This window comes from Pinus tabuliformis, chromosome 8 (genome assembly GCF_031772625.1).
Source record: "Pinus tabuliformis cultivar Carrire ecotype Pingquan chromosome 8, CPIR1, whole genome shotgun sequence".
NCBI lineage: Eukaryota > Viridiplantae > Streptophyta > Pinopsida > Pinales > Pinaceae > Pinus > Pinus tabuliformis.
In genome coordinates, this window is record NC_142294.1 from 725,561,529 (window position 1) to 725,580,375 (window position 18,847).

An 18,847-nucleotide genomic window follows, 5' to 3' on the forward strand; every position below is an offset into this window, starting at 1 on the left:
GGGACCAACTTACTTCCATAGGGGCCACGCCGGATCAGGTGTTCATGCTGAGGACCGCCTTGAATGCAGTCTCCGAGGAGTGGGAGACATTTGCCCAAGGGATTTTGGGCAGAGCTACTCTTCCAGGATGGGAAGAGATGTGGGCAGCTCTTCGCCAAGAAGAGATCAAACAGTTGACCAAGGCGGGGAGTAGTGGCAAGGGAAGTCGAATCAAGAAAGAGGAGAAGGAGGATGCGACTCTAGCATTTGCGAGACAGTAGGGGAAGAGAAAGAAGAAGGATATCTCCAACGTAAAGTGCTTCCATTGTGGGGAGCTAGGACATTATGCATCCCAGTGTCCTAGGAAGAAGAACAAGGGAGAGGCTTCCGACTCCAAGGCAGCTCCGGCTAAGGCGAAGAAAGAAGTCAAGACTGATGATGACTGCGCCATGAGTGCTCATGCACCTCTAGAGAAGAGGTGGGGAGACATCAAGTTGTAGTCAGGAGGACTACATACTAGGGCCAGGATCCTTGAGGTGCCCAAACTCTTGGATCATATCCGGCTACGGGAGCCCTTAACGACAGTAGCAAGATGACAGATGTCGGGAAGAAGCAAGATGCGATGGAGCGACAAGGCAGTGCTAGAGTGCAGAGGTCTGTAGCAGCGCAGTGGAGGTTGCAGCAATGCAAGAGGCACAGAGGTGTTTGCAACAGTGCGAGAGGCACAGAGGTATTTGCAGTGGTGCAGAGGCAATAGAGGGAGCACAAGATAGCAACAAAGGTAGCTTCAGCATCAGGAGGCTTTCGGACTGACAAGGATGTCAGTATTTGGGAGAAGATCAGTTACTTACTTCTCAGTAACTGAGTTGCAATGCAGCAGTTAGCAATCGCAGTGCTATGGGCATGTGTTGAGAGGGAGCTGCAGTACATATGTAGCAGTGGCAGTGGTAGTGTCATGGCAAGCAGTACAGGAAGCAACAGTGCAGTGGATGTTGGGCAGCAGGCCAAGCATCAACACAGGTACTGGTGCGGAAAGATCAGTGTGATGTTTTAGTGGTGGAGCATTATTAGAGCACATTCCTCACTAAGAGGGAGTGTTGATTTGTGGTAGAAATGGTTGTGCTCTAGCCATGAAAATTGGTGGAGAGGCCAAGGCACATAAGATCTCCAAGACCCAAAAATGGTTTGGTGAAATTCCACCCGGTTAGGGAGATATTAAAATAATTAATATTTTTAATGGGGTTCCTAACTCTAAACTTAGGAAAATTAAAATATTAATGGGTATTAATATAAAACTGGGTGAGAATGTTCTAAATGACATGGATCAAGCCAAATTTGATGTTAGCCGTTGATTAGAGACTTAATCTCATTCATTGAGGACTCAACAGGAAAAGTATAAGAGGAGGCTTGAGGGTCAATGGGAGATACACCAAGATTGATCAGACAGTTTGATTTTCTACAGCGGGGCTTGCTGAGAAAATTTGAACTAGTGATTTGTTGCAGCGAGGGGCAGTGAGTACATAGCAGAGAGGCAGGGATAGTGCCTGAGGGTCAGCGCAGTGACCGAAGAGGTTGACGCAGAGGCAGCTAGAGCTACGCAGAGGCAGCTGGGGACTGCGCAGAGGCTAAGGGGTATGCGTGGGTGACGTAGAAGGCCAGAGAGCCTACGCAGAGAGCTAGAGCGTTGACGTAGAGGGTCAGAAGGCTGATGCAGAGGCTACAGGAGATGAGTTGAAGCTAGCAGGGCTGACGCAGAGCCAAGAGGAAGCGCCAGAAGGATTTTTGTGGGCCAGACTAGCTAAATATCTGTCTCCAAGAAGAGGTATTACTGCCGTGTAACAATCTCTGTTGGGTGAGCTATTTCGGCACCCTAGTTGTACTCAAGAATCTGCATAATAATAAAACCCTCAGAACCGTTGCACTGGTTTTCCCGCATTGATTTTTTTCGGGGACGATTGTCCAAAAATAACGGTGTCCCTTATGTGTTTGTCTCAGTATTTCAATTGTTGATCTGTATATGAGTTAAGGCTGCATCTGTGTTTTTCTTCAATATTTATATTGATAAATAACTTGTTAATGTAATAAACAAGTAGGAGAATTTAAACCAGAAGATGCAGTAGGGATTTCTAACGTGTTAGACTTAGAAATTTCAGCAAGAGGGAGTTCGAGTCCAGATGTAGTGTTGGTAGCAATTTTGCAGGGTTAGCAGCAGAAAATATGCAACACATATCAGAGTTGCGCAGTGGTTGGTGGGCAGCAGCAGTCAGATATCAACAATGTGACAAGAGATGATGCAAAGACAGGGTGGTGCTACAGGGGGCAACAGCACTAGAATACATTCTCCGTTAAGGAGTGCTAGTTTTTGTAGCATCGGATATGTTCTAGACACAAAATTTTGTAGAGAGAGTAGAATACATGAGATCTCCAAAACCTAGAAATTGTTTCTGGAAATTCCACCTAGAGACGACTTAATTAAAATAATTAATCATTTTTTAATGTTTCCTAAGTCCAAACCTAGGAAATATGATTAATTAAAGGGTATTAATTAAATCATGGTGAGAATCTTCTAGAAGAAGACATGAATCGAGTTATAGTTAATCTTAGCCATCGATTATGTTTTCATCTTGGTCGTTGATGTCTCAACGAGAGATTATAAGAAGAAACTAGATGGGAGTTGGAGAACACACCCAACAGTTACTCAGTTGCCCAGGCAGATCGATTTTCTCAGTGGTTGAATTTCAGTAGAGGAGATAGAGCCAGAGGGTGAGTTGCAGGAGAGAGAGAGAGAGAGAGAGGGTATCAACAGTGGTTCGGGAAGTGCAAAACAAATTTCGAAATAGACAACGTGAGGAGAGACGCAATCCACTAGAGCAATGCGTAGAGGGTGACGCAAAGCACCAGTGTATGAAGAGAGGGTCCATCTCGGGGTCAAGGAGTCACTGTGGAGAGTGAGAAATTTATCACTAAATTTCCCTCACTACTTTTCCGTGGTATTTACCGTATGAATTCTTGTACTTGAATTATTGTTGAAGAATTAATAAAGAAACCCTCATCTCTTGCACCGGTTTTCCCACATTGGGTTTTTCTTGGGACAATTGTCCAAAAATATCTGTGTCAATATTTTGATGTGTGTGCTACAATTTTTCTAATTTTCTAGCATTTATTTTTCCGTAGTATTTTTTTTGTGAAGGTTGTAGCATATATGTTTTAATATTTTTCATAGGAAACTATAAATAGTTTGTTTAATTAATTTAACAAACAGAAGAAATATTATCAGTTGTTGCAGTAGGATTCCTGGCTTAGGAATTTTCAGATGGTATCATAGCTCAACTTGGAAGTCGAAGAACTCGGTGGCAGAAAGGAAGAGGAATTTCGAAGCTTTGCGTAGGCAGCTGTTCGAAACCCTCATAGGCAACGCAGATCCTTTGGCCAAGAAAGTCGCTTTTGAGGAAAAATTTATTTCTCTGAGAAAGTTGACAGAGAATAAATTTTCCAGATCAAAGATTACCAAAGGCAGAGGGAGCAGCGGCATTTTCCTTCCAGAGCAGATCTTCAGCTGGGTTGCAGTTATTTTGCAGCAATTTGTTGGTGCAGAATAACGTCAGGGAGGAAAGGAGAAATAGCACATATAATCATCGATAGAATCAATAGTCAGGAAGCCTCGGAATTATCTTCTAGGTTGGAGGATGAGTTCGTGTGCTTGTCAGGTTCAGCATCATCTGGTGTTTGGTATATTGATAATGGAGCTTAAGCTCATATGACAAGAGTTAGAGAATTTTTTTCTAGCTATCAGGAGGATCAGATGGACTTCCATATCACTATGGGCAATAGAACTAAACATACTTCAGTAGGGAAAGGCACCATAGAGTATCAGACAGAAATAGTAACCAACACCAATGCTGCTAATGTACTGCATGTGCCAGGATTGGGTATGAACCTAATTTTAGTGTCCTAGTTACAGGGCAAGGGGTATGATGTACAATTCATGGGGAAGAAAGTGTATGTCAAACACTCTAGCTGGAAGAAGATGAGACAGATTGGAGCTAAGAGCAACAGGTTATACAAGTTGTATCTTGATTCTCCAATGGCACTCATAGGTAGTGATAATAGTGGGAAGGAGCTGAATGAACTATGGCACAGGAGAATGGGACATTTACAACATGAAGCACTAAGGATGCTCAAATAAACTGTAACAAGAGTTACAGTTCTCAACGCAGAGCATGATGATGTGTGTAGGGGATGTGTACTTGGGAAGTAGATAAAGGCAACATTTCCTAGAAGTGACAGCTGAGAAAATGGTGTGTTGGGAATGATACACTCAGATATTTGTGGTCATATGTCCACTAGAGCTTTTAGCGGTGGCGAATATTTCATCACCTTTATTGATCATCATTCCAGGAAGACCTAGATCTATTTCTTTAAGACCAAAGATGAGGTCTTTGATCGGTTCAAAGAATTCAAGGCTCTTGTAGAGAACACGATAGGGAAAAAGATCAAGGTGCTACGTTCAAATAATGGTGGAGAATACACAAATAAAGACTTCACAGACATCTGCGCAAAGGAAGGCATCAAAAGAGAATGGACAACTCCGTATAATCCTTAGTAGAATGGAGTAGCAGAGCGAAAGAACTAAACAATAGTTGGGGCTACAAAGGCTATGATGTATGACCAGGATTTTCCTAGATTTTTATGGGCGGAGGCATGCAACACAACAGTGTACATTCAAAACAAAACACCTCATAGAGCATTGGGTAAGAAAACGCCAAAGGGGGTCTTAACAGGAAAGAAGCCTGAAGTAAGTCATTTGAGGATATTCGGGAATGTGGCTTACTGCCACATACTAGATGAAAAGCACAGTAAATTGGATCAGACTACAAAGAAGGGGTTCCTTGTAGGGTATAGCAAGACCTCAAAGGCATATAGGATCTACATTCCTAGCAGCAGGAATATTGTAGTGAGGTGAAATGTAAAGTACATGGAAGACAGAGATTTCAGAAGATCTCGAGAAATGTCTACAGGGAATGAATCAACAGAAGTTCTGTTAGTCCAGCAGAAGGGACAGCAAGTGAGACAAGCAGGAGGACAGTCACAAGGATCGAGTACAGTGACTAGTACCAGTGTCTCCTCAGGGGTAGGATATCCAGGGAGTCCTCAGCAAAAGAAGCAGCAGAAAAAGGAGGAATTGATTGAACCTCCCACCACCAGTGGTAGAGGCAATAGGGAAGTGCGTCAGACCTCGAGGGACACAAAGGAGTTTGTCGGACCTCCTAGGACAAACAAAAGACAACGCAGGTAGCTTGATGGATATCAAGATTTGGTAGCTCAGGATACAGAACCCTCCAACTTTTAGGAATCCGCACAGCATCAGGTGTGGGTGGATGCCAGGGTAGAAGAATATAGTTCTATCATGACAAATGATGTTTGGGAGTAGTGCCTAGACCAGAAGACATATGAGTTGTAGGTTCCAGATGGATCTACAAGATCAAGTAAGCTACATATGGCAGTTTAGAGAAGTAGAAGGCTAGATTTGTGGCAAAGGGGTATACACAGATGTTAAATTGGCAACTAGGGCCAAACTCCATGTGGGTCGGCTTATTTATGGTAGTTGATATTTTTATTGGATCCCTCTCGTCGAGAGGTGTAGGATTGATCCAAAGATCATCCGATTCCGATAAGTATTTATGGAGATATGAATTTATTTTGTTTATGTAATTATTATCAAGCCGACCAGCACTTATGTAGGCTCTAGAAGCCCAACCGACGTGTCTATTCAACCTCTACATTTTTAGTATAAATAAGAGAGGGTTTGATGTCATTTAGATCACACATATTCTTCAAGTGATCTCCTCCTCTCCACGTCTTGGGTTATTGGTGAAGGAGAGACACTAAGAAGAATATGTTGGCCTTGGATGATACCCTAGCTGCTGTACGTTGTGGAGATGATGATCTAGCCGTAGTTCTGCTGTGCCACAGTTCAGATGTGCCTTAGCCGCAGTCAACATGAGAATCTGCTCCTGGAAGAGCAGCAGTCATAACACTAGTCATGAAGGACCATGAAGCCACGTTCATCTATGTAACATTCGCACAACTCTTATACACTGTCAACAGTGCCACAGTCATCAAATCGCAGTCAATAGAGGCTATAATGTTCTCGGATCTGTAAGCAGTTCCTGAAGGTCATGACACATACAATAGATACGTTGTTCAATGATACATTGATACGCTTTGTTGTTACGTTGTTCATTACGCTGGTTAATCTCTGGAAAATCCACATACAGGTATACGTCACAATGGAAGGACTATCTACGCAGTTCATATTTACGCAGGGCTGAACGCTGTGACACTATCTACGCAGTTTCATATATACACAGTCTTTACGCAGGGCTGAAAGATTAATACACAGTCTTTACGCAGTTCATATATACACAGTCTTTACGCAGGGCTGAAAGATTAATACGTAGTCATGGTGACACTATATACGCAGTTCATATATGTTGTTCTTTACGCAGGGTTGAAAGGTTAATACGCTGTTCATATACGTTGACACATATACGCTGTTCATACGTAGAGCACAAGGTCATGATAATGAAGCCGCAGTGAGTAACAAAGCTGCTGTCAAGGTAAAGGAATCCGTAGTAGGGCATGGTGCTGTCATGGCACGCAGAAATCACTGACACTCTCAATGTATGTGGATTTCGTAGCGTAGAAGGGTATGGTGCAGTCATGGCACGTAGCAAATTGTTGACACTCTCGATGTATGTAGATCCGGCAACATAGATCCAGGAATAGAGAATCTAGTCACATAGTTTCATGAAGACTTATTCATGGAGACAGTTAGCAGTCTATGGAGACTCTATACGATGCAGGTCATGGAGACATCAAAGCACTGTCATGGATATACACAGTCATGGAAATATACATACGCTGTTGTACACAGTCATAGACATATGTTGTAGTAGACAGTCATATATATAATGGAACGCTGTCAACAGGGATTATATACTGTGTTCAGAAAGTGATATTGCTTAGATATATAAACTTCGGTGGCATAGAGATAAGAACGTTGTATGATCTGGGCACATATATATAATGCAGTCTTGGGCAGCAACATGATATATTGTAGATGGGTTGTGCAACGAATACATGGAGCATGGGCAGCAGCATGATAATGATGCACATTAGTCTGAGAAAGATCATGGACCTGGACAGCAGCATGGGGCAATATGCAGTAGTGCAACTAGAGGACGAGATGCAGCACGATGATAGGTATCAGTTGAAGCAGAATGTCTTCAACTGATCTCGTCGTTATAGGAGATGATCTATGCTTAGATCTAGACAAGTCAAAGTGTTGACTTTTGTTGTAATTGTACTATCTCTCTCTCTCTTTCTCTACTGAACTTTGAAGATAAAAGAAGATTTGATCAAAGGGTTTCCCCACACATTGTGGGGTTTGTCCCTAGCTCGCGCCACATCTTGTGTCCTCTTGTCTTGGCTTGTCTTCTGCGTTTTATATTTATGTTCTATCTGTAGTTTATCGTAATGTTGATGTGATTGCTAACTGTGAAAATTTAAATAAATTGCTCTAGCATAGAACATACCTAATCTTAACATGGTATCAGAGCTGAGGTGAAGACAATGCCCAAGCAAGAGTGAAAGAGCAATCACCGAAGACAATTGGGACAAGACAGAAGGATCAATGAGTTCCTCATAATTCACCTAGGGTGAAGTCAAAGCAGAGAATGTTAACAGAATGGCGCAGCGAAAGATTCTGATGGTCCATCTTAAGATCACTTCATTAGTAAGTTCGGATCTAAGGGTGGAAGGAAAGGCAGATGCCTTGTTGAAATAAGTTCGGCTGTTATGCGAAGGAGTGTCCGAATGGCAAAGACACGTCTCTTGATGAAGATAACAATCATTCCCAAGACATCTTCAATGATCAAAAGAATGACTGGTAATGCAGGTCATCAAGGAAATGGTCGACTCTTCCATGAAAGCAAGGAACCCCAAAATCTCTTTTATGTACCTGATCGAACCTGATGTCCATCTCGGAATGGAAGTCAAAGGTTACAGGGTGGCACTTATCGATGGAAAGGTACGTGTTTGAAAATAGATCTTTTAAAGATGTTTTTGAGTTCAGGGTTGTATCAAGTTGCAGGAAGTCCACTGGGGACCATGTCCATTGACTCAGCACCGGAGGTCTATGAGTCAGATGGTGACTAGGATGCCTGAATTCAAAAAGAAGCATGAAGGTACATGTACCGAAGGAAAATATTATAAGGGGACCATTCCCCTCATGCAGCAGGTTTACAGGTTTGGAACTACCCGAGGAGTTTGAGAATCATGATCAAGAAATCTCATGTATACAGGTGGAAGAAAGCCCTCTATGGCTTGAAGAAAAACACCTTGGGCATAGTATGGGAGGATTGATAGCTATCTAATGCAGCTGAGATTCACTAGGAGTGACACCGATCCAAACCATTACTCAAAGGTTGTGGATGATAAACCTCTCTTACCGGCACCTATGTCTAACAGGTGCAAACCCTCTCATTTATAGGAGACAGAGGGAGTTGGATTCTGAATGTGGGAAGATAAGTTGCAAGCCTGTGACTACCTCGAGGATTTTAACTTTCAAGAAGTTATATGGTAGTGATGTCGGACTTGATTTGGGAAATGCCTCTGAGTTTCATAAACTCAATCGCGTTGATGTTCTTGGAGAACCTCCGTCTGGACATATGTGTTGCAGTTAGCATGGTGAGCTCATATTTGGTTGAGCCTCACTGGATTGGTGCCAAGAATCTTCTGAGATATCTTCAGGGCACAATCTGTCATGGATTGAGATACACTGCCGGAAATATGAAACCACATGATTATGATGAGTGGGCAGGCAGTGTGGAGGATCACTAGAGCACTTCTCAGTGTTGTTTCTCTTTGGAATCTGCCTCGATATCCTGGATGAGCAGGAAGCAGAAGTCGGTGACTCTGAGCACCACCAAGGCAGAATACATTGCTGATAGTATGGCCTTCTGTGAGACAGTCTGGTTGCTGAAGCTCTTTAATGAGCTGTTTGTACACATGATGAATACCACTGTGATTCTCTGTGACAACCAGAGATGGGATTCGATTATTGAGGAATCTCGTATTTGACAATTGCTCCAGCAGATAGACATCAAATACTACCTTATCTGGGATATGGTAAGTCGATGATCAAGGAGGCTCCATCGTATTAAGATGATGTACAGGTCAGAGCCCCGTGGAAAGACCAAATTTGTGATTTTCCCGAACGACTTGGAGTCGTCGAGAGATCTTTGTAAAAGGGTCTTGCATACATTGAGCTCAGGGAGCTTTGGGGGGCTTGCAGTTCTAATGGAGCAACATACGACCATAGGGTGACTCACCCTCCCCTGGTGGTGCACGCTGGAACAAGATGATTCGCTCTCTTGTGTAGCAGGATGATTAGTTCTCCTGTGAGGCCTGGATTGATGTGTTCTCCATGGCGATTGTAGCAGGATTGATGTGTTCTCCTGTGAGGCCTGGATTGATGTGTTCTCCATGGCAGCCTGGATTGATGTGTTCTCCATGGCGATTGTAGCAGGATTGATGTGTTCTCCTGTGAGGACAGGATTGATTAGTTCTCCTGTCGAGGCTTCCTACCCATGCAGTCTGGGACTCATGGGAAGTACCTCTCATCTGATCAATGAGCAGGGAAATGAAGTTAGGGACCATAGTAGTACCGATGGACGCATCGTTGTATCTACCGTACTCCCTACGCTAGGATGACCTCCATTGATCTGGGATCAATGATACTGGTCTGGGACCAGTGGTAGGAGTTGTACATACTATGACGCTGACTTCGGGTCGGCTGAGACTGGTCTGGGACCAGTGGTACATACTCCGAGACTGACTTCATGTCAGTGCAGTACTGGTCTGGGACCAGTAAGAGTCGTACATACTATGACGCTGACTTCGGGTTGGTTGAGACTAGTCTGGGACTAGTGGTACGCACTCTGAGTCTGACTTCGGGTCAGTGGAGAATGGTATGAGACATTCTCGATCAATTCTTCTTCTTCATAAGTTCAGCAGAGCTAAGCAGAGCAGAGAGCAGAGCCAGCAGAGTAGAGCAGAGCCAGCAGAGTTGAGCAAAGTTGGGCAGAACAGTGCAGGGCACTGATGGCAGAGATAGTACAGTCGGACTTATGGATCAATGGATGGAGTTTTCCCTAGTTGAGAGGGAGTGTTAAATTGGCAACTAGGGCCAAACTCCATGTGGGTCGGCTTATTTATGGCAGTTGATATTTTTATTGGATCCCTCTCGTCGAGAGGTGTAGGATTGATCCAAAGATCATCCGATTCCGATAAGTATTTATGGAGATATGAATTTATTTTGTTTATGTAATTATTATCAAGCTGACCAGCACTTATGTAGGCTCGAGAAGCCCAACCGACGTGTCTATTCAACCTCTACATTTTTAGTATAAATAAGAGAGGGTTTGATGTCATTTAGATCACACATATTCTTCAAGTGATCTCCTCCTCTCCACGTCTTGGGTTATTGGTGAAGGAGAGACACTAAGAAGAATACGTTGGCCTTGGATGATACCCTAGCTGTTGTACGTTGTGGAGATGATGATCTAGCCGTAGTTCTGCTGTGCCACAGTTCAGACGTGCCTTAGCCGCAGTCAACATGAGAATCTGCTCCTGGAAGAGCAGCAGTCATAACACTAGTCATGAAGGACCATGAAGCCACGTTCATCTATGTAACATTCGCACAACTCTTATACACTGTCAACGGTGCCACAGTCATCAAATCGCAGTCAATAGAGGCTATAATGTTCTCGGATCTGTAAGCAGTTCCTGAAGGTCATGACACATACAATAGATACGTTGTTCAATGATACATTGATACGCTTTGCTGTTACGTTGTTCATTACGCTGGTTAATCTCTGGAAAATCCACATACAGGTATACGTCACAATGGAAGGACTATCTACGCAGTTCATATTTACGCAGGGCTGAACGCTGTGACACTATCTACGCAGTTTCATATATACACAGTCTTTACGCAGGGCTGAAAGATTAATACACAGTCTTTACGCAGTTCATATATACACAGTCTTTATGCAGGGCTGAAAGATTAATATGTAGTCATGGCGACACTATATACGCAGTCCATATATGTTGTTCTTTACGCAGGGTTGAAAGGTCAATATGCTGTTCATATACGTTGACACATATACGCTGTTCATACGTAGAGCACAGGGTCATGATAATGAAGCCGCAATGAGTAACAAAGCTGTTGTCAAGGTAAAGGAATCCGCAGTAGGGCATGGTGCTGTCATGGCACGCAGAAATCGCTGACACTCTCAATGTATGTGGATTTCGCAGCGTAGAAGGGTATGGTGCAGTCATGGCACGTAGCAAATTGTTGACACTCTCGATGTATGTAGATCCGGCAACATAGATCCAGGAATAGAGAATCTAGTCACATAGTTTCATGAAGACTTATTCATGGAGACAGTTAGCAGTCTATGGAGACTCTATACGATGCAGGTCATGGAGACATCAAAGCACTGTCATGGAAATATACATACGCTGTTGTACACAGTCATAGACATATGTTGTAGTAGACAGTCATATATAAAATGGAACGCTGTCAACAGGGATTATATACTATGTTCAGAAAGTGATATTGCTTAGATATATAAACTTCGGTGGCATAGAGATAAGAACGTTGTATGATCTGGGCACATATATATAATGCAGTCTTGGGCAGCAACATGATATATTGTAGATGGGATGTGCAACGAATACATGGAGCATGGGCAGCAGCATGATAATGATGCACATTAGTCTGAGAAAGATCATGGACTTGGACAGCAGCATGGGGCAATATGCAGTAGTGCAACTAGAGGACGAGATGCAGCACGATGATAGGTATCAGTTAAAGCAGAATGTCTTCAACTAATCTTGTCGTTATAGGAGATGATCTATGCTTAGATCTAGACAAGTCAAAGTGTTGACTTTTGTTGTAATTGTACTATCTCTCTCTCTCTTTCTCTGCTGAACTTTGGAGATAAAAGAAGATTTGATCAAAGGGTTTTCCCACACATTGTGGGGTTTGTCCCTGGCTCGCGCCACATCTTGTGTCCTCTTGTCTTGGCTTGTCTTCTGCGTTTTATATTTATGTTCTATCTGCAGTTTATCGTAATGCTGATGTGATTGCTAACTGTGAAAATTTAAATAAATTGCTCTAGCATAGAACATACCTAATCCTAACAACGGAAGAAAGGAATAGACTATGAGGAGATAAATTTCCTAGTTGCCAAATATACTTCTATCAGATCCGTTATATCCCTAGCAACTATTGGTTTTTGGTAGCATCGGATGTGCTCTAGCCATGAAAATTGGTGGAGACGCTAAGGCACATGAGTTCTAAAGAACCCAGAAACCGTTTGGTGAAATTCCACCCAGATTGTATTTTATTAAAATAATTAATATTTTTTATGGGGTATTAATGGGTATTAAAGTATTAATGGGTATTAATCAAAATATGGGTGAGAATGATCTAGAAGGCAGATCAAGTCAAGTTTTAATCTTAGTGGTTGATTAGAGACTTAATCTCGGTCATTGAAGTCTCAACGAGAAAAGTATAAGATGGAGGCTTGGGGTTCATTTGAAAAGACACACGAGTGAACGAATTGATCTGGTGTTTGATTTCTGGGGCTAGGACGCTAAAAATTCGAACTAAGTGATCATTCTACAGCAGAGGGGCGGGGATAGTTCAGGAGTACTATACTAAGAGGCGGAGCTATGCTAGTGGAGGCAGCGCATCAACTAGAAGGACTGATGCTAGACCAATCTAGGCCCAACGCAGAGCCAGAAGGGCAGCGCAAAAGCAGAAGTTGCCCTCACGTAGAAAGTCGTAACTGTGAGGGAACTGCCAGAACAATGAGGAAGGTTGACGCAGAAGGCAAAAGAGACAGCGCAGAGTTGACGCAGAGTCTGTAAGGCTGACTTAGGGCCTATGCATGGCCAGCGCAGAGGTAGTCGAGGTTAGCCATTTTGGCTGCCGAATCAGCCGGAATCTGCAGGGTGAAGTGAGGTAAAACTCACTCAGTTTGCCACCATTGTATTTTCTCTGTCACTGGATTTCCAAGAGGGCATCCAACATTGTATTCAGAATTACTGCTTAATAATAGAAAACCCTCAACGTTGTTGCACCGGTTTTCCCACATTTGGTTTTTCTGGGGACTATTTCGTCCAAAAATAATTGTCCTATGTATCTTGTTCTTTGCTCAGTTTTTTGTTTCATGTAATCAAATTTAAAGTAGTGTACGCTTCAAAAGTAATTTACTTCAGCATTCAGAAAATAACTTGATAATGTATATTAAAATCAAGTAGGAGAAGTAAATTCAGTTTTCGCTGCAGTAGGGGTTCTTTGGACTAGGAATTTTCACATGGTATCAGAGCGTTGATTTTGAAACAGGAAGAGCAGATCCAGCGCTGATAAGAGAGGCCAATAACTGTATTTGGCAGCAATTCGAATCCCCTTGAAGGGATTGCGCAGTCCTTGCCTACAAAGTAGAGATTCCGAGGAAATCTCTCTCTAAGAGATTCAGCAGAGAGGTATGATTTCTGGTTTGTGAGCTTGAAGAGGCAGAGGGAGTGACGCAGAGCCTCAGCGCAGTGCTTCAAGGGCGCAGTTTCTGTCGAGGCAGAAATCCGTCAGAAAAGATCGAAGACACATAGAAGAGGAATTTTCTCCTCAGATGACTTTTCTTGCCAAAATTTGAATTTTTCACTTACCGGGCAGTAGACTAGTGTTGCGTAGTGACTAGAGGAGTCAATTCGATAGTTTGGGCGAGATGGCATCACATGGACTCAAAGATCAGGACAGGTTGGAAGGAGCTTCCAGATATGTCATATGGAAGACCATAATCTTAGTTGTTCTGGAGGAGTATGATCTCGAAGCTTACGTCAAGAATGTTGTGGTTGTTCCTACAGACAATGATCAGAATAAGATGTACAAGGCCAAGAAGGGAAAGGCGAAGAGGTTCATACTCGATGGAGTTCAACATCATGTGGTCTCACACTTGCAAGGCAAAGATACAGCCCAAGAAATGTGGGAAGTTTTGTCTTCACTATATGAAGGTTCTTCTGAACAGCGGAAGATGTACTTAGAACAAAAGTTGCAGAAGGGAGAAGGAGTTAACTCCTATCTTCAACGTCTTCGGGACACTAGAGACCAGCTTGCTGTAGTAGGGTCTACTCCTCAGTCTACCACGATGTTAAGGACGGCCCTGAATGAAGTCTCGAATGAATGGCAAGTCTTCGTACAAAGTATATTGGGCAGAGATAGACTACCTTCATGGGAGGAGATGTGGGCAGCTCTTCAACAGGAAGAATTAAGGAGGGATCTTGTCAAGATCAACCTCAATGGCAACAGCGGGAGTGGCACGAAGACCAAGGAGGACGAGGAGAACGCAACTCTAGCATCAAAAGGACAGTAGAAGCAGAAGCGGGAGGACATTTCGAAGGTGAAATGTTTCAAATGTGGTGAGATGAGCCACTTTGCATCCCAGTGTCCTTTGAAGCAAAAGGATAAGGATGAGAAACATGATTCTAAGGCTGCTCCAGCAAAAATTGATGAAGATGAGTTTTCCATGAGTGCCCACGCATCTCCGGGAGGGAAATGGGGCGATATTGAGCTATAGTTAGGAGGACTACATGTGGGCAGTATCCTTGAGAAAGTCCACCTCTTGGATCAATTCCTTACTACGGGAGCCAGAGATTTAGTAGTAGTGAGATGGACTTAGTGTCAAATGATGCAGTGGATTGTTTGGAGAGACAGATGCAGTAGCCAGAGACCAGAGACTGATCAGTGCAGAGCAAGGTTGGCAGCAGTGCAGATGGCACAGTGCAGAAGTCAACAGCAGCGCAGAAGATTCAGAGGGTTAGAGACTAGTAGCAGTCATATTCCAACATTCATGGTATTATGCTTAACATAGTTAAGTTCAGTAATTTTGGATGTTTTTCAGTTGCTTCTCTCAGCAACTGAGTTGCAGTACGAATGCAGTGTTAGCAGTGGCAGTGCTAGCAGCATAGCAGATGTAGCATTTGAGAGGGAGTTGTAGTATAGATGTAGCAGTGGCAGTGGCAGTGTCATGGATAACAGTACAGTTGTAGCAGTAGCACAATGTTGGTGGCAGCAACAGTGCGAAAAGGAAGTGCTTCAGATACAGAGCAACATGCAGTTGGACATTGTTGCTAGAGCACTTTCCTCACTAAGATGGAGTGTTATTTTTGGTAGCATCGGATGTTCTCTAGCCATGAAAATTGGTGGAGAGGCTAAGGCACATGAGTTCCAAAGAACCCAGAAACCGTTTGGTAAAATTCCACCCGGATTGTATTTTATTAAAATAGTTAATATTTTTAATGGGGTGCCTAACTCTAAACTTAGGAAAATTAAAGTATTAATGGGTATTAATCAAAATATGGGTGAGCATGATCTAGAAGGCAGATCAAGTCAAGTTTTAATCTTAGCCTTTGATTAGAGACTTCATCTTGGTTGTTCAAGTCTCAACGAGAAAAGTATAAGGAGGCGGCTTGGGGTTCATTTGAAAAGACACACAAAGAGAAAGAGAATTGATCTAGAGTTCGATTTCTAGGGCTAGGAAGCTGAGAATTCAAACTAAGTGATCATTCTGCAGTAGAGGGGCAGGTATAGTTTGGGAGTACTGGACGGAGAGGCGGAGAGACGCTAGTGGAGGCAGCGTAGCAGCTAGAAGGACTGACGTTGGGCCAATTTGGGCCCACGCAGGCCTGACGTAGAGCCAGAAGGGCCAGCGTAGAAGCAAAAACTGCCCACACTGAGAGAGTCAGAACTGCCGGGGAACTGCCAAAACAACCAAAAAGGTTGACGCAAAAGGCAGAAGAGACAGCGCAGAGCTGACGTAGAGTCTGTAAGGCTGACGCAAGGCCTACACAGGTCCAGCGCAAAGGTAGTCGGGGTTAGCCAGTTTTGTTGCTGGATTAGCCAAAATCTGCGGGGTGAAGTGAGGTAAAACTCACTCAGTTATCTGCCATTGTATTTTCTCTATCACAGGATTGTCGGGAAGGCATCTAGTATTGTATTCAAAACTACTACTTAATAATAGAAAACCCTCAGAGTTGTTGCACCGGTTTTCCCGCATTGGGTTTTTCCAGGCACTGTTTTGTCCAAAAATAACTGTGTCCTATGTATCGTGTTCTTTGCTCAGTTTTCTTGTCCTATGTAGTGTAGGTTGCAGAAGTAATTTACTTCAATATTCCGAAAATAACTTGATAATGTATATTAAAATGAAGTAGGAGAAGTAAATTTAGTTTTTGCTACAGTAGGGGTTCCTTAGACTAGGAATTTTCATAGAAACGCCGTTAGGATGGGAGATTCGCCAAATGGACATCAAGACAACATTCTTGAACAAGGTGATAAAAGAGGTGTATATAGAGTAGCCTGAAGGCTTCGAAACTCATGAGAAGCACACTCATATATGCAAGTTGAAGAAACCCCTATATGGGCTTAAATAGGCACCCAAGGCGTGGTATGGTCGGATTGACAGTTATTTGCAGCAATTGAGATTCATTAAGAGTGATGCAGATCCCAATCTCTACTATTTGATGGTGGAGAATGAGCCTCTCTTCTGGTTTTGTATGTAGATGGCTTGTTTTTTACAGGAACATCGAGGCTCATAAAGGATTGCAAGAGGAACCTTGAAGCAAAATTCGACATTAAGGATATGGTGTTGATGCACTATTTTCTAAGATTGGAAGTATGGCAGAAGAATGGGGAGATCTTCCTTGAGCAAGGAAGATATGCTACAGATATTCTGAAGAGATTCAGAATGCAGGATTGCCGACCCATGACAACGCCCATGATCACCAATTGGAAGAATCTATATGCATCAAGGGATAAGGAAGTGGACTCCACCTTGTCTAGACAACTCATTGGGTCGCTCATGTATCTGGGTAACACTAGGCTAGACATTTGTTTCGTTGTCAATACCCTTAGTCAATTCATGGTAGAACCGAAAAGGGTACTTTGGGCAGCAATTAGGAAAATTCTTATGTATGTGCATGGAACAGTCGAATATGGGTTGAAATATACTCGAGGAGATGACGTCAGATTATGCGGATTCACAGATGCAGATTGGGCCGGTAGTTTAGTGGACGAGGAAAGTACCTTCGGGTACTGCTTTAGTGTTGGATCAGGGTTGTTTTCTTGGTGCAGTAAGAAGCAGAATATAGTAGCACTGAGCTCAACAAAATCTGAATATATGGAATCAAACACTGCCACGTGTGAATCTATATGGCTTAGGAAGCTACTCGTGAGTTTGTTCAAGAAGAAGAGGAGAGCGACCAATGTTTACTATGATAATCAGAGTTGCATAAAACTCTTTGAGAATCCAGTATTTCAAGGTAGGTCGAAGCACATTGATATCAAATGTTATTTCATCAGAGACTGCGTTCATCGTGGGGTAGTCCAGCTGCAGTATGTTCCCATATGAGATCAAGTAGCAAACATACTCACGAAAGCTCTAGGGAGACTAAGTTCATCCAGTTCAGAGAACAAATGGGTATGGTGGAGAACCCGTTTCACTAGTAGAAACAAATGGATTCTCAGTTGCAGCAACAATAGATGAGAGGAAGTTACAGTGCAGATGCAGTGTTGGCAACAGTTTTGCAGGGTTAGCAGCAGCAATTTTGCAGTTTTGTTGGTCAAGGCCTTGCTATTTTTGATAATGTTGGTTATGTTGATGCTTATCAATTTGAATCCCTTCTTATGAGAATATTTCAATTTGAGAGTATCATGTTGTGTCACGATGAATACCTCCCTAGTTAAGGGGGAGTGTTGAAAATGTAACTAGTGTCAGTCTTCATAATGTAATACAAATGTATCATTGATGTACTTATTATATTCATTTATTACATTCATTATTATTATTTTATTTCTAGTCAAAGCATGTTCTTCATGCTTATAGGGTTTATTAAATCAAAAGAAAATTTATTATGAGTCAAAGAAATGTATTTGTGTCAAAGTTCCATTTGGACTTCTTGTAAGAAAAAGAATAATTATTTCATTTCAGTGAAAAAATCAAATTGTCATCCACAAGACCAAGTCGGCTCTGCCTAAACAAGTTGGCCTAAAAGAGGCAGCTATTCGACCTCTTGGACAGCTATAAATACAAGGAAGTTCGACTTCATTTGATCACTCATTACTCACATCAACTTTCTGTGCCAAGACAAGAAGAAAAATCAGTGAAGTCAAAAAACGTGCGAGTTTTTTCTGCGGTTTTCCGAGGCTGTTACAGGGCTGAAATTTCAGGGCTCGAATTTTCAGGGATTGACCAGAATTCAGAGAGTTAACTAGCATTGACTTTTGTTGACTATGACTTGTTGGAGAGGGCTTGAAAGAGGGCTGACTTAGGTCTTTGTGGCAATCTTGGTCTTGTTTTGGGGTCTTGGATATCTCACTTTGACCTGATTCTATAACAAGAGGATCCTCTTGGGTTTTCCCCCTTGTGGGGTTTTGCCCTCTATTGGAACCTAATTTCTTGTGTTCTTTGTCTCTTGTCATCTTCATGTTTCATATATTTTGGAAAATGCTTGATGAAGAGAATATAAATGTAATAAGAAGCCAATAAACATTCACAAGTAATTATCAAGCTAAGAGAAATCTACCCTAATCTACAAGTATCTTGATTTCTCAAGATAGGCCCTCAGTTAGAAGCAATTACTACCTCAAAGCAACGAGCAATCAATCACTTTTCTTTTTTACAAACAATTCTAAGACAAATTATTCATATGTAGAACATGATTACAATAAGCATCCTAT

General features: G+C 42.5%; 1 protein-coding gene across 1 annotated transcript in view; it reads right to left on the minus strand.

The window, feature by feature from the left end:
- Positions 1-18,847, minus strand: part of LOC149237635 (uncharacterized) — a 262,020-nt gene that overhangs the window by 158,175 nt on the left and 84,998 nt on the right. The window lies entirely within an intron of this gene.